The 13,824-nt window shown below is 39.9% G+C and overlaps 1 protein-coding gene across 1 annotated transcript in view; it reads right to left on the reverse strand.

Moving 5' to 3' along the window:
• Nucleotides 1-5,616, reverse strand: part of Sb (serine proteinase stubble) — a 324,909-nt gene extending 319,293 nt beyond the window's left edge. Inside the window, exon 1 of the mRNA XM_083141973.1 lies at nt 5,600-5,616. The gene's annotated coding sequence lies outside the window, so the exon portion shown is untranslated. The remainder of the gene's footprint in view (nt 1-5,599) is intronic.
• Nucleotides 5,617-13,824: the final 8,208 nt, after the last annotated feature.

Consider the following 13,824-nt stretch of genomic DNA (forward strand, 5'->3'; position numbering starts at 1 on the left):
TACACCCGTCCATTGCGCAACGCATCATTATCAAATTTCTTACAAACGAAGGGGTAAAACCAACTGAAATTTTAACCAGACTTCGAGCACAGTTTGGTGAGTCCACCCTTTTAAAGACCCGTGTGTATGAATGGCACAACATGTTTTTGGGAGGACGGGAAACTGTGGAAAATGGAAGACATCAACGGCGGCCAAGGAAAAGCATCACTCAAGAAAACATTCAGGCTGTTCAGGACTTGATTGAAGGTGACCGTCGCTACAGAAAAATCGCTTCGAGGTGGGTCCCACTCCTCCTCACTGAGGAATTGAAAAAGGTTCGACTGGAAATCTCTCAAAGGCTCCTGGTTCGTTATGAGAGAGAAGGGAATGAATTTTTGCACCGTCTTGTCACCTGTGATGAAACTTGGGTCCACCACTACACACCAGAGTCAAAACAGGCCAGCAAGGAGTGGCGGAAAAAAGAAGAGGCTGGGCCAGTCAAGGCCAAAAGCCACGCATCAGCTGGGAAGATTATTGCCACAGTTTTTTGGGATTTCAGAGGTGTCATTTTTATTGATTATCTTCATGAAACAAGAACAGTAAATGTTGCTTACTATTGTCAACTCCTGGAAAGTGTTAAGGCTGCTTATCGGACCAAACGATACACCCATCAGAAGTGTTCTGCTACTTCATGACAACGCCAGAACTCACATAGCTGGTGCAACACGTGACAAACTGGACGAAATTCATTGGACACCACTTGAACATCCTCCATACAGTCCAGACTTATCCCCTTGTGATTATCACTTGTTTGGACCCCTGAAAGAAGCACTCGGAGGTAAGCGTTTTCAGGATGACGCAGAAGTGGAAGAGTTCGTGAGCAACTGGCTGCACACACGACCGAGAACTTTCTGGGACAAAGGGATTGCCAAACTCCCTATCCGCTGGCAAAAGTGCATTTCAGTTCAAGGGAGCTATGTAGAAAAGTAATTACTTTGTTTTTTATTTTTATTTTGTTTCAATAAATTATGAAAAATAAATTCCCGTTTATATTTGATTCACCCCAGTAGTATTTTCTGTAGATATGATTTCAGTAATTTTGGATATTTTTAAACATGTCACAACAATCCATGAAGTCTGGAGAAATCGAATTAGGTTGTTTAATTATTTTCTTCTGGAACAGGGCCTCCGGCTAGTGCCCGAGTTGCCCTTTGCTAGGACCTGCTTTGCCCAGAGACTTTGGTGAGGCACTCCAGCACTGCTCAGAAGTGGCGTGTGTTAACCTGGTTTACGTCAGTACAGGGTCAACGAAGTTAGTAATATGCTGTGTTTTACGCTGCGTATATTGATGCACTTGCAAGTTGAATTGTATCATCTGCAAATATGCTGTATAAAGAAACAAACTGCCGGATCACTAATTGAGGCGAGTGTACTTGTTATTTCTTTCCGACTTTCTCCGTTCATGACCTTCGGTGTCCCGCCAATGCTCTTGTTCTCTTGAGAACAATTGGCAAACGTTCCACTCTCGTATTGCATGCAGTCCTAAAAAACTGCCCCAGTGATGAACATTATCCAATCCGTCATCTCCCCGATGGACAACATGAAGAGCAAGTCTAAACCAGTTTGCGGTTCTCTAGTTCAACGATTGCATTGTGGAGGACAATTAGTGCTATTCATGTGGCCACCGTTTTCCGGAGCTGTTTCTAGCTTACATGGGTGACTGATAAGCGAAAGCGACCAGAAAGACAGCTTTGCACTGGTATGAAGGCAGGATGGAGGGAGCCAAATATTGCTATCGGCGGTCTTGAGGACAACTGTTTTTGCTTCCGCTTATTTTATTCGATATTTTTTTGTTGTATTCTTCGTTTTTACGACATCACTTCTGGTTAGCAGAGAGTGTGAGAAGAAGAAAGTTTATGAGGAGAAAACTGTCAAGGTTTTTTTTTTCGACTTCATAATGGAGTGCCGTAGTATAATTTAAGAATTTGGCACACATTTCATTGTCTTTTAAATTTAGTAATCTCAATTCCGATAATCACCCGGAATCTACACTTGGGTCATTCCATGTCAAATCACCACAGCTCCCAACCCGACCATCTCATATTTTCATGAAATTTGGTAGGATGGTAGAGGACATGAAGTAACTTACATGTGTAAAATTTTAGCCCTCAGTGATACATGCTGTTCGTACAACAGGGTTGCGAACTTTATACCTAAAAATGTCAAATTTAGGCTTACAAGGTTGAGACCCCGGCCTTTGCCTAATCCCAAATTACCTTTTACTTTATAGTTAAGTTCACGGATTGCACAAATAAAAATGTAGACACATCATAACTTCGAATATGATCTATATTAACACACTTGTAAAATCACAATGATATATAGCATTCACAACCATTCTTAGATATTCAATTTTCAAACAAAAGAAATATGTATCAATGTTGCAAGCACCTACTTTCTTCCAATAAGTTCATAATAATTGTGTCAGTATTGGACAGTCACAAGGTCAACAAAAAATCAGAACTTTTCTTCTAATTATGGTATAACTTTCATCTTGAGCTTGATTTGGAGCTAAGGGAGCATAGTTTTCATAAAAATATAGTTTTATTGGAAAATATTGGAATTTTACTTTCAAGATCATATAATATGACCTTTAACCTTGAACACCTAAAAAAGTGTATCTTCAATTTTGGTGGGAATAAGGTATATGTTATACAGTTAAATGTAATCTCTGTTTGGTGTAAGTTTCATTTTGGGATGGCTTTGGGAACAGGAATAAACAAAAATCTAACAGTAGTATATGCTACATTCAGTTCAACATCATCTTAGATTCTAGTAAATATAACGCCGTCTAGGGGAATTAATTGCAACAGTAATAAAACCAACTGCCTCTATAGCAAGAAAAGTGACGAATCCGATTTTGAAGAGTTTACCACTCTGTGATCTGTAGGTTCCACGTCATCTTGAAACAATGACGCCAAAAGTTCACCTTGAAAATTTAAAAAAAATAATATCTCTAAAACGGTTAAGTGTACACAAAATGTGAAGATAACCAAAATGAAGGAACCGAAAATTTGATAAATTCTAGTTTATAAAGCTACCTTAAATCTTAGTTGGTTTCAGACACAAATACGACTAACAGCACATACGTATGTAACAAAGTATGTAATTTACAGTAGTAAGTCTTGAAGCTTTCCTGGCTAAGAATGATGAAAATATTCTCTCTGGATACCGACCAGGTGAGTTGTGGAATGGATTCAAGCCTTTTTTATGTAATTTACATCCTCTAGGAACTTTCATTAGGTAGGAATATGGCAATGAACCTTAAGGAAATCCGAAATTTCTGGTTTTGTTCGCGATTTCCTCTACAAAAAATGCCATGTTTGCACTCCGAACATCCGTATTGAACATTTTGGAAGGTTCGTAATCAGTGCTATAAAATCCCATCCTCCTATGGGTACTGTTCAAGTACTTCTCTTTTTAAAATGTTATCATCTTGTGTCTGGGAAAGGTTTGTTCTTGTCACTTCAGTCAGGCGGTTTTATGAGTTACTTACCGATTGGTTGTCTTAGAACTTGCGATTATATGTCCCTGAAAGCGATGACATTCATGACTTTCTACGTTGATATGGGCATCTGGTACGGAGCGCAAAGGAGGGCCACTCCTGCCTGGCGAGTGAATATCAGGCAAAAATCATATATCTCGTGCATGTAACTTTTCAAAAATTGACAGTTCTAATGGTTAGCGCTCTTGCGTTTCGTACGAACGGCGCCAGTCCCGGATGTTGACCCAGCATTTTGAGAACAATTGTGGAAATAGTTGAAAAGAAGAAGTAGCGGGCTCTGGTTTCGAAAACAAGAAAAAAACAGCGAAGATAGGACTCGAAGAGTTGATCCAATTGGCAGGGCTTGAACCTAAAAAGGTTGTTGGGTCACTTAGTTTACTCTAGTATTACACTGCATTAATTGCTATGACTGACTCACACTCGCACGTGGGACTGCTACAGTTTCCTCACAGTAGCGATAGAATTGCAGTTCAAATCATTTTTGGATGGCGGCAATAAAGTACCTTGCTTGCGACTCACTCGGTTTCTCCGATAGACATCAAAATTGAGATAAAATTGTCCAAATGATAAAATATTAAGTAACTTAAGTTCAGTTTTGTCATATACTTACTTATTTTACTTTAGCTTTTGCAACATGATGTGGCGAAAAGCTTGAGTAAAATAAGTAAGTACAGTCACCAGCAATATAAATGGGATACCTAGATACTGAAATTCTAGCTTCCCTGTAAGGCGTTGTGTGTGCTGCCTAACTCTACGGCAGTTGCCATTGAAAACTTGCTATTAAAAAACCCATTTCGCCTTATAGTAAGGCAACACACACAACGCCTTGCAGGGAACAGAACGTTTCAGGACCTAGGTGTCTCATTTTTAATGCTGTTGACTGTACATGCCAAAACTGGACTTCAGTAACATCGCGAAATGATGGCATAAGGTGTAAGTTATGCCTTATCAGATATAGTAATACAGTATGTATTTCAGTAGATTTCAACACGCTTTCTTATGGCGCAGTGGTAGCGTCGTCGCCTTGTTCGATACCTGGTGGAGGCACATAGTAGTTCGGATCCCACTCTAAACTGTAGGTCCAGTCCCGATTAGCCTTACTGTGCATAAAGTGGACTTAAAACACCAAATCAATCGATCAATCAATTTAACACGCTTACAGTTTTGTGACAGTTATTACAAGACGTTTTGATATTAGCAATGAGACGAGCAGATACCATACAAGTACAGTTAGAAATACGTAACTAAAGTATAAATCCCATACGCTGACGACTCTAGCGTCACACTAAGCAGTTAAACATGTGTAGCAGTAAATTGGGACATATATGTTATCCCGTATCTGCAGATGGCACCTGAGCATGGTTCTCACGAAGGGGAAAAGCCAAGAAAGTAGTCCATGCCTTGCGGTATCTACGCAACATATCAGGAAAAAGTATTATAAGCGAGCGATAATTGAAAGCTGCTCCCATCATTTCCCACCAGTAGAGAAACATCCGCTGCGTGCATCTCAAGAACACGACCTTGACATCGTCAATAAGCCCGGGAGTAAAGTGGAAGTGACGACCCACAATCCCACTATTTGTGGTAACATATTTTTTTTCTTGTTCCCCCATCAGAAGAGAAAAATAAATCAAGACAATTAACTTCCATTGTCTTTGTCTTGCAGCCACTTATTTCTTTTTGCAAAACTTTTATGTGTAACAGATCTTCTTGGTGAACGGGTTCCCCCAGCATCTTTCTCGCTGAAGAGCAAAAGTGTGTAGGACACCTTTCAAAAAAACTACAAAGATATAGGCTAAATTAAATTGTGAAAAACGAGTCTAAATATGTAGGTCTTAGCAAGTAACCTTTTTTTGCCAGCAGTGAAAACAATGGGAATAGAATTTCATTCTGATCTGTGCCGTTTAAAGTCGTCGTTCTGGTCTTCAGAAGTACAGGGTGTTCCGTCAGGAGAATGTTTTCGCAGGGAGACGTCGAAGGTGAAGAGCTGGTCACCCCAATTACACACACGGCAAATTGAAGCAATATGCATATAAAACAGTTTTAAAAACTTACCTAAAGAGCATTCTATGCACATTTTTCCAGTGAATATTACAGTCACTCCAGAAAATTCCAATCCTCACATTTCACCGTGTACCTTGAACCACTCTTTGGAAGCAGTAGTTCCTGGAATAGATAAATGCAAAAATTATTTAGGACTCTTTATTACATTTCCATATCTTTATTTTTACATTTTAGTTTTGTGTTTGGTACCCCTTCACACACCGCGTTGTCATTTGCCAAGTCAATGCTAGAACGTGCTCAGAAGTTTCCGTTGAGTCGACTCCTTTCAATCACGAATCGGGCAATCGACAACATTTTGCGATATTGTCGCTGGTGGCGCTGTAAGACTAACAGAATTGGAGGCTTGATGACGTCATTCCTGAAGTGTGTGGCACGATCAGGTCATTGTTCCGCGCACGTGAGTAAACCTTTATTTGTTATTATGAGTAGATTTTTTTTTTCAGATAGAGAATGTGACTAATATTTGTTGATGTTCAATTTAATGTGTCCACATATAATTTTGTGAAATTCATGTCTTTTGGGCAGCTAGATTTTTTAAAAATCTGTTGTCGCTATTTGCCAACTTTGTGAGTTATGTGTTAAAATAATAAAGCCATGAATTCGTAAGTCAATATTGTTACAAGATATTTGGTACACGTAAATGTACACAATTTAAGGTTTTCAGTGGGTTTTCTTTGTGTATTTTAAGTTATTTTTTTATCTAAATGTATGTAGTGGCGTACCCAGGGATTGGTTATTGATTTTTTTGATTTTGATTTGATTTAGTTTACTTCGCTTCTTGTGCCGCTTTTGGCTAATTTGCGAAGATGGGGATGAGTGATGATATGATGAAATTGATGAATAGACATCACAAACGTCCATGCCCAAACCAGAATTCGAACCCGGGACCCCTGGTGTCGCAGCACGATGTGCTAACCACTCCGCCACGGGGGCCGGTCCCAGGGATTGGTGCTAGGGGTTATAACCCCCCTTTTGATTGAAAATTTTCTTTAAAAAAATTAATTAAAAGGAAGAAGAACTATGAAACACTTGGGCAAGTCACTGTATGCGTGTGTGTGTGGGGGGGGGGGGGCTAGGCGTGTGTGTGAGGGGGGCGTGGTGTGTGTGTGAGGGGAGCGTGGCGTGTGTGTGTGAGGGAAGCGTGGCGTGTTTGCGAGGGGGGAGGGACGTGGCGTTTGTGAATGCTATTCATATATGTTTCTAATTTTCATTAGCTGTTATATTTTACCATTTATGAAGATAAGGAATTACATATATTTTCTCCTCTATTGCAGGTTCTAAAGATGTCAAATTTTGACGTGATGTAATTGCCAGAAGAACTGAATGACAGTCAGTGATTTATCCACACAACATGGATGACAAAGGAGGAGAGCACTTTAATGGGAGGTGTTCACAAAATAGACTTCTGTTTTTCTCTTTGTAAAGAATATATTTCAAGTCATGAAAGTGGAACTTGGAAGTAATATTTCATTTCGTTGACTTAGTGATTTGCAGTTGGAATAAGAGAACCTAAATAATAAAGAAAAACCTAGCTGGAATATGAGAGAGAGAGATATATATATTCTACGTGGGAGAGAATCTTCAAAAGAAATAAATGATCTGTTGAACTTCAGACGAGACATTTCAGAAGCTCTAATTATGAGGAATGATACTAGGAAACGGGGCACCCTTGTGAAAATGGGACTCCCAAGTAACCAAATATAGAAGATGAGGATTTAGTTCAAGAGGGCAACAACTTAAAAGAAAGTGCGAGTCCCAAGAATAATATATTTCAAGTGACTCCAAAGAAATATGTGTGTACGATAAGTTCCAACATATGTCATAACATTCACATGGTTGAGAAGTACACTGCAAAAGGGGAGATTGTTCATGGTAATGCAGGATACAGGGTTCACAATGTGATGGACTATGATTTAACAAGAAATAACAATTGTTTTAGAGATTGTCATGGGAAGTAATGCGGGAAGAATGTTATATTCATCCAAACCACGAAACAGTATCCCTGTAAAGATGATATATTTTATCATCCATTGCTAATATCTACAAATAAATGTACTTCATACAATTTATAATAATTTGTTACCTATATATTATTATATAATGTAATGTACAGTGTCTCTCAAAAGTTTTAGGACAACGACATTTTAAACTAGGCAACCCAATTTACACAAGACGTTAGTGGGTTGCGTGTAGAGTTAGGCTCAATTATTTCAGGGTTGCCACATGCACAATAGATATTTATAAAATACGCGAAAGAAATAAAAACAAGTATTATTGTATAATTTTTTTAAAAATATCACTATTATATCGCAAGTGACAAAATTCTTTCTAAAAGAAAAATAGGTTCTCTAGTATTTCATCGCCGATGAGTCTACAGAAGAGAAAAGATGTGAGAGAAAACGAGAGGTGACAAAGGACAGGAGAAAGAGAAAGCAAAAGGAGAAGAGGAAAAGTAGAGAAGAGAAGAAAGAGAGGAAGGACGAGGAGAGGAGATGTAGTGAGGAGAATGGAAGAAGATTATAGGAGAGATGAGGAAAATGGAGCAAAGAAGAGAAAAGAGGAGGAAAACGAGATGAGATTAGAGGAGAAGAGGAGACGAGAAGAGGGGAGTGGAGAGTAGAGTAAAGGAGAGAAGAACGAAAAGAAGAGAAGAAGAGTGCAGTGGAGTAGGAAATCTAAGACAGGAAAAGAGATACGAGGAGTGGAGATGAGTGGGATGGAGATAAGATGCGAGAAAAGTAAGGAAGGCGATATGAGATAAAAACATAGGAGAAGGAGGGGAGAGAAGAAGGAGAAGGAGAAGAGAAGAACAGAAGGGACTGAAGAGAAGAGGTAGTTGCAGAAAATATCGTCTCAGCGTCAAGAATTGATGCATTGGTCAAATTATCGACATGAAACATTCAATAACATTTTGAAATGTATTGGAGAATGTATTAGATCGGTTCGAAATGCCTTTTGGCTTAGTTCAGAGCGATTATACCACTAAAATCATGAATGTAATTTGAATATTTATAAGAATTATCCAATTTTTGTCCACATCTCGGTTCGTTGAAATGGAGATTTTGTAATTTAATATTTCCTCTCCCTCCATCGTTAATTCCGTTTCACACGGCGTGCACAATGAACACAATGGGATAGGTCTAAAACTTACGAAAATTTTCTGCCACCGGAAGGGTTCGAACCTACGACCATCAGATTGACAGTCCTGAACGGTAAACACTACCCTACAAGTTTTCGCTCCTGAAAGTAAGTAGAAGGAGCTGACCAATGTGAAATGTAGATGCAACTCTCCTCCTACATAAAATGTGCAAAGAATACTTGTTTGTAACAAAGAAAACGAAGGTAGTACGACTCGGCGAAAACATTTAATGGAGAATTGCACATGATGAAAACTTTTCATTCGATATTTGCGGAGGTATGTGGGATCCGAAGTGGGATCCGAACCACTATGTGCCTTTACCGGGAATCGAACACGGGGCAACAAGGCAACGACGATCCCACTGCACCATCGGGGAGGCCACAGAGGTGGTGAGCTTTAAGTCTTCTCACCTCGGGTGAGCTAGAGTTAATGGTCAATGGAGAAAAACAGTAACGAATTTCAAAAAGGCAAAAAGTAGGAGCGGCAAATGTTCTACGGACAACAAAACAATCCAGAACCAACTTTGGGTTGATCACTTCGAGCCACCATCACCACAAGCAACTGTGTTTCATTACCCTTAAATTTTTCATTTTCGTAGCAGTTACCTTAAATATAGTTATGTAACCTCAAATTGAGGAACAATGATGGTAGTTGCACATTCGTCAACTTGTGTCTTGCGCAGAAACAGCTGCAAGCGAATTCAGTGCAATTAAGGTTAATTCGCGCACTCACATGTCAAGCAAGGATGTCGAAGAGCGATTTCGATTCTTTCCTTTTTTTTGCAAAGCGTTGCGATGCATAACTTTCCCCTCGTGTGTGAGAAAGGATTTGACGCCGAAGAGAAATCGGGGCACTTGGGAAGAATCATTCCAGCATCTCTCCCCGCCATTTTACCGCCGCAAAATTCAATGAACAATGGGATGGAAGGCGAGAGGAAAGTTTGCACAAATTAAGGAAAGTCATTAGAGATATCGTGCATTATCTGCCGGCAGGTGACAAGCGGAGAATGGTGCTATGGAACAAATTAAAGGAAGCCGTCAATGTCGTCTTTATGTTGCATCTCTGGCCAGCGGTGTGCACGGAAATTTGAAACAACAATGGAATGGAAAACTAGCTCCGCATATTCAGGTGAAAGAAAGTCCGTAGAATTTGTGAACCGATAAATGAAATTGGCCCGTGAAAATGCTTGATTTGATTGATTATTTTTTGTTATTTATTGAGAATATTCCAGAAACACTACAGATGACAGTTTTACACTGAAATTGTGAACAATGAAAAAGCAAAAAGAAAAAGATAATAAAATAAAAAATTAAATAAATAATAATAATAATAAATAAAAATGAACAAATATTAACAAAGGATGAGTAAAAGATGGCACTATTTGATATTACTCGTATTTACAAGTATTTCTTCTGATAGAAGACACTCCGAGGATCTACCACTTTTGGATAATCGCGACGATGAGGATGAGTGATGATGATATGATGAACTTGATGAAGAGACACGAAGAACATAAATCCCCAGACCAGGATTCGGAGCCGGGTCCCCTGGCGTCGTTGCGCGCTGTGCTAACCATTCCGCCTCTGAGGTCGGCCTCGTTGAAACGCAAGCATAATAATGTGGACATACTGACGTAAAGTTCAGAAGATTTCGCTGGTCTGGTTATGAGGGAGCCAATGGAAAAGAATAGAGTTGGAAGAAGATGTTGCAAGAAAGGAAGACCCATTGATATATCTAGGAGTGGTTTTACAAGTACGAGAAGTTGCAAAGATGAAGTAATATACTAATGCATTGGTTGAAGTTACCCCTTGCACATTGCAACATGCAGTGGAGGCATATGGAGGCAGGAGCCCACACATTCACAGTCACTGCCATTTCTGGAGGTTATGTGATCAGCACCACGCTCCGGCCACCTAAAGGTACCCATTGTGGTGGACGCCGGAGCTGCTCTTTGAAAGGGCACTGCTGGAAAAAAATAACACCTAAAGTCAAGGTCTCCTGTGTGGTACTCAGACGCCCTGCCTACTGGACCAAAGCATCCTATAAACTGGAAAGAAGGCGGAGAGCACAGCACATTGAAAGTGTAACGTGTAGCAGTGTTCACGTTACAAGGATGTATATAAACTTAATATTTTCCTTTGTTTGGCATTTATAATTTTTGGGTGTTAATGGTTAATTACCAAGAAAAGTGGAACCCACCTCGTATATAGAGTATACATCCAGATGTTAAATATAAGTTCAAAGAGTTTGTTTCTTTCTGCCAGCAAGCTGAGCTGGAATTTCATTATCGGGGACAACAAGGTGAGAAAACAATCGCTATTGTGTAGAAGCCAGGCAGACTCAACTTTATGTAAACGTTGAAACCCGGGAAAAGACGAATGATTAGGCTGTCTTCCCCACGCTATATCTGTCGTGTCCCTTGGCGGACAATAATTTAATTAATATCATATTAATCCCTGATTCTTTTACTGCAAGACGGTGTAATCAGAATTTAGTTATGTTAAGGTAAACGAAAGTTATGCCCGCGCAAGACAAAACCTGTATTTAAAGAAATTTTTGCTTAACATTTTAACGTTGTAAACTTTCTTTCTTTTCTTTGTTGTCTTTTCGCGTGGCCGTTGCAGGGAGAGAGGGGAGTTGGAAGAAGCAATACTCCCTAGTCAAATTAAATGCTGAGTGTAACAATTAAAATTATTTTGCATATTTAATATTCACAAAAGGTTAAAAATAGTAATTTCTGTATGTAGCTAATTATGTCCCTCTTTGATATTTTATTAATGTGTATTTTATTGTAATGTAAAATTGAGGTAAAGATAAAAGTTGGTAAATCCTTCACGGCACCGAGAAATCCTATATAAGCAGCGAAGCTCGGTGGCCCGTGGCCTTTTGTATTCGAACTCCAGATAAATACGGAACTCGTATTACCGTCTTTTCTTTTCACACCCGTATTTCTGCGCTTACTTCCACGTCGCTACTAGGAATTAGTTTATTCTGGATTATCGTTAGGACAATTACTTAGCTCTTCTGGTCAGAAGGCTTATGTTCTCTCGGTTCTATGCTCCTGGTCAGGAGATATAATTGAGAGGATTGTGATTGTCGTAGGATACACCAGAATTCGGGATCGGTCGATAGACTGTTAGTAGTCAACGTTTGTGTCCCTGGTCAGGGAACACCTTTTCTTATTCTGTGGTCACGGATTAATTTTCAGTTCTCTGGTCAGAGGCTGAAAAGAGAAAAGGAAGTTGGGTACTTAACTGGATATCGACAGAACCTAGTGGGAAAAAGGATTGTCGATTGCTTATAGAATCTTGGTCAAGATCTATAAGTACATTGAGAACCTTTGACCTAGAATTACGAGGGACCTTACGTCGAGGATTGAAGAAGCCGGATTAACCCGAACCTTGAGCCGAGGAGACTCAAGCCCCGAAGCGATACTGAGTGTGAAGCCGAGGCTCAATAGACCCATCGAACCAAGTACGATCCAGGGCGGACCCTTACAAGTGGCGCTGCAACGTTTGGGGCTCGAAGTATATATCCGGTGGTTATTCTGAAATTACGAAACATCGAGATGGCAACAAGAAAGTCTAAACGCAATTCATTGCCGACGATTGTAGAGGAAGACGGAAATTTGCACTTTGATTGTTGCTCCGATCAAGATGAAGATAAGGGGGCATTTCGGTGCATTTCCTGCAGCCAGTGGAAGCATTTCGTTTGTGAATTTGAGGCTGAATCCGTGGAAGGGCAAAATTTAGATGCCGTCCGGTGTAAAGGTTGCCAGGGCGATGACGATGAGAATAAGGAACCTGCTATTGAACTTCCTCCGTGGTTGACAGTTTGGTCCGAAATGGAAGAAAAGAAAAGAAAGAAAGAAAAAGCCGCAGAAGAAAGAAAGCGACGTGAAGAGAAAGCAGAAGAAGAAAGAAAGCGACGTGAAGAGAAAGCAGAAGAAGAAAGAAAGCGACGTGAAGAGAGAGTAGAAGAAGAAAAGAAACGTCAAATAGAAAAGGCTGCAGAGGTGAAAGCCCGGAAGGCGGAAGAGAAAGCTAAAAAAATCGCTGAAGAGAACAGGTGGCAACAGTTCTGGAGTATATTAAGAGAAGAGAAAGCAGAAGAAGAAAGAAAGCGGCAAGAAGAGAAAGCAGAAGAAAGAAAGCGACAAGAAGAGAAAGCAGAAGAAGAAAGAAAGCGACAAGAAGAGAAAGCAGAAGAAGAAAGAAAGCGGCAAGAAGAGAAAGCCGAAGAAGAAAGAAAACGACAAGAAGAGAAAGCAGAAGAAGAAAGAAAGCGGCAAGAAGAGAAAGCAGAAGAAGAAAGAAAGCGGCAAGAAGAGAAAGCCGAAGAAGAAAGAAAACGACAAGAAGAGAAAGCAGAAGAAGAAAGAAAGCGGCAAGAAGAGAAAGCAGAAGAAGAAAGAAAGCGACAAGAAGAGAAAGCCGAAGAAGAAAGAAAACGACAAGAAGAAAAAGCCTCAGAAGAAAGAAAGCGACAAGAAGAGAAAGCAGAAGAAGAAATAAAGCGACAAGAAGAGAAAGCAGAAGAAGAAAGAAAACGACAAGCTGATAGATCTGAAAATGAAGAACGGTGGAAACAGCTGCATGAAACTCTAAGCAAGGAACAGTCCCAAAATAATGAGAAGTGGGAGGTACTCCACACAACGCTTACAGTTGAGCGAGAGCGTGAAATAGAAGGAATTACTCGTTCCATGGACACTCTGGGAGTAAGTGTAACCGAGATTAAGGAACAGATGACTGCTTATCTAGGGAAAAATGAGGAAGTAAGTTCTAAGGTTGCTGAGTGCTTTGAGAGGTTAGAGAATTTTGGTGAAGAACTACGTCAAGGAGAGAGTAAGGTTTCCTCTTTCTGTGAAGAGATAAATACTAGCATCTCCAGCTTCCGTGAAGAAGTAACCCACAATATAACCAGCGTTCGTGAAGAAGTGGATAACATTGCAAAGAATAACACTTGTGTGGCCACCGAGTTACGTCAGCTGAAATTAAACATGCAACAAAACATAAACTCCTTGAGAGACAGACTTCAAGGACTTCGCGTAGATTCAACTCAACAGGAAACCGCTGTT

The sequence above is a fragment of the Lepisma saccharinum genome, chromosome 1, assembly GCF_977018435.1.
Source record: "Lepisma saccharinum chromosome 1, izLepSacc3.1, whole genome shotgun sequence".
In the NCBI taxonomy this organism is placed as follows: domain Eukaryota; kingdom Metazoa; phylum Arthropoda; class Insecta; order Zygentoma; family Lepismatidae; genus Lepisma; species Lepisma saccharinum.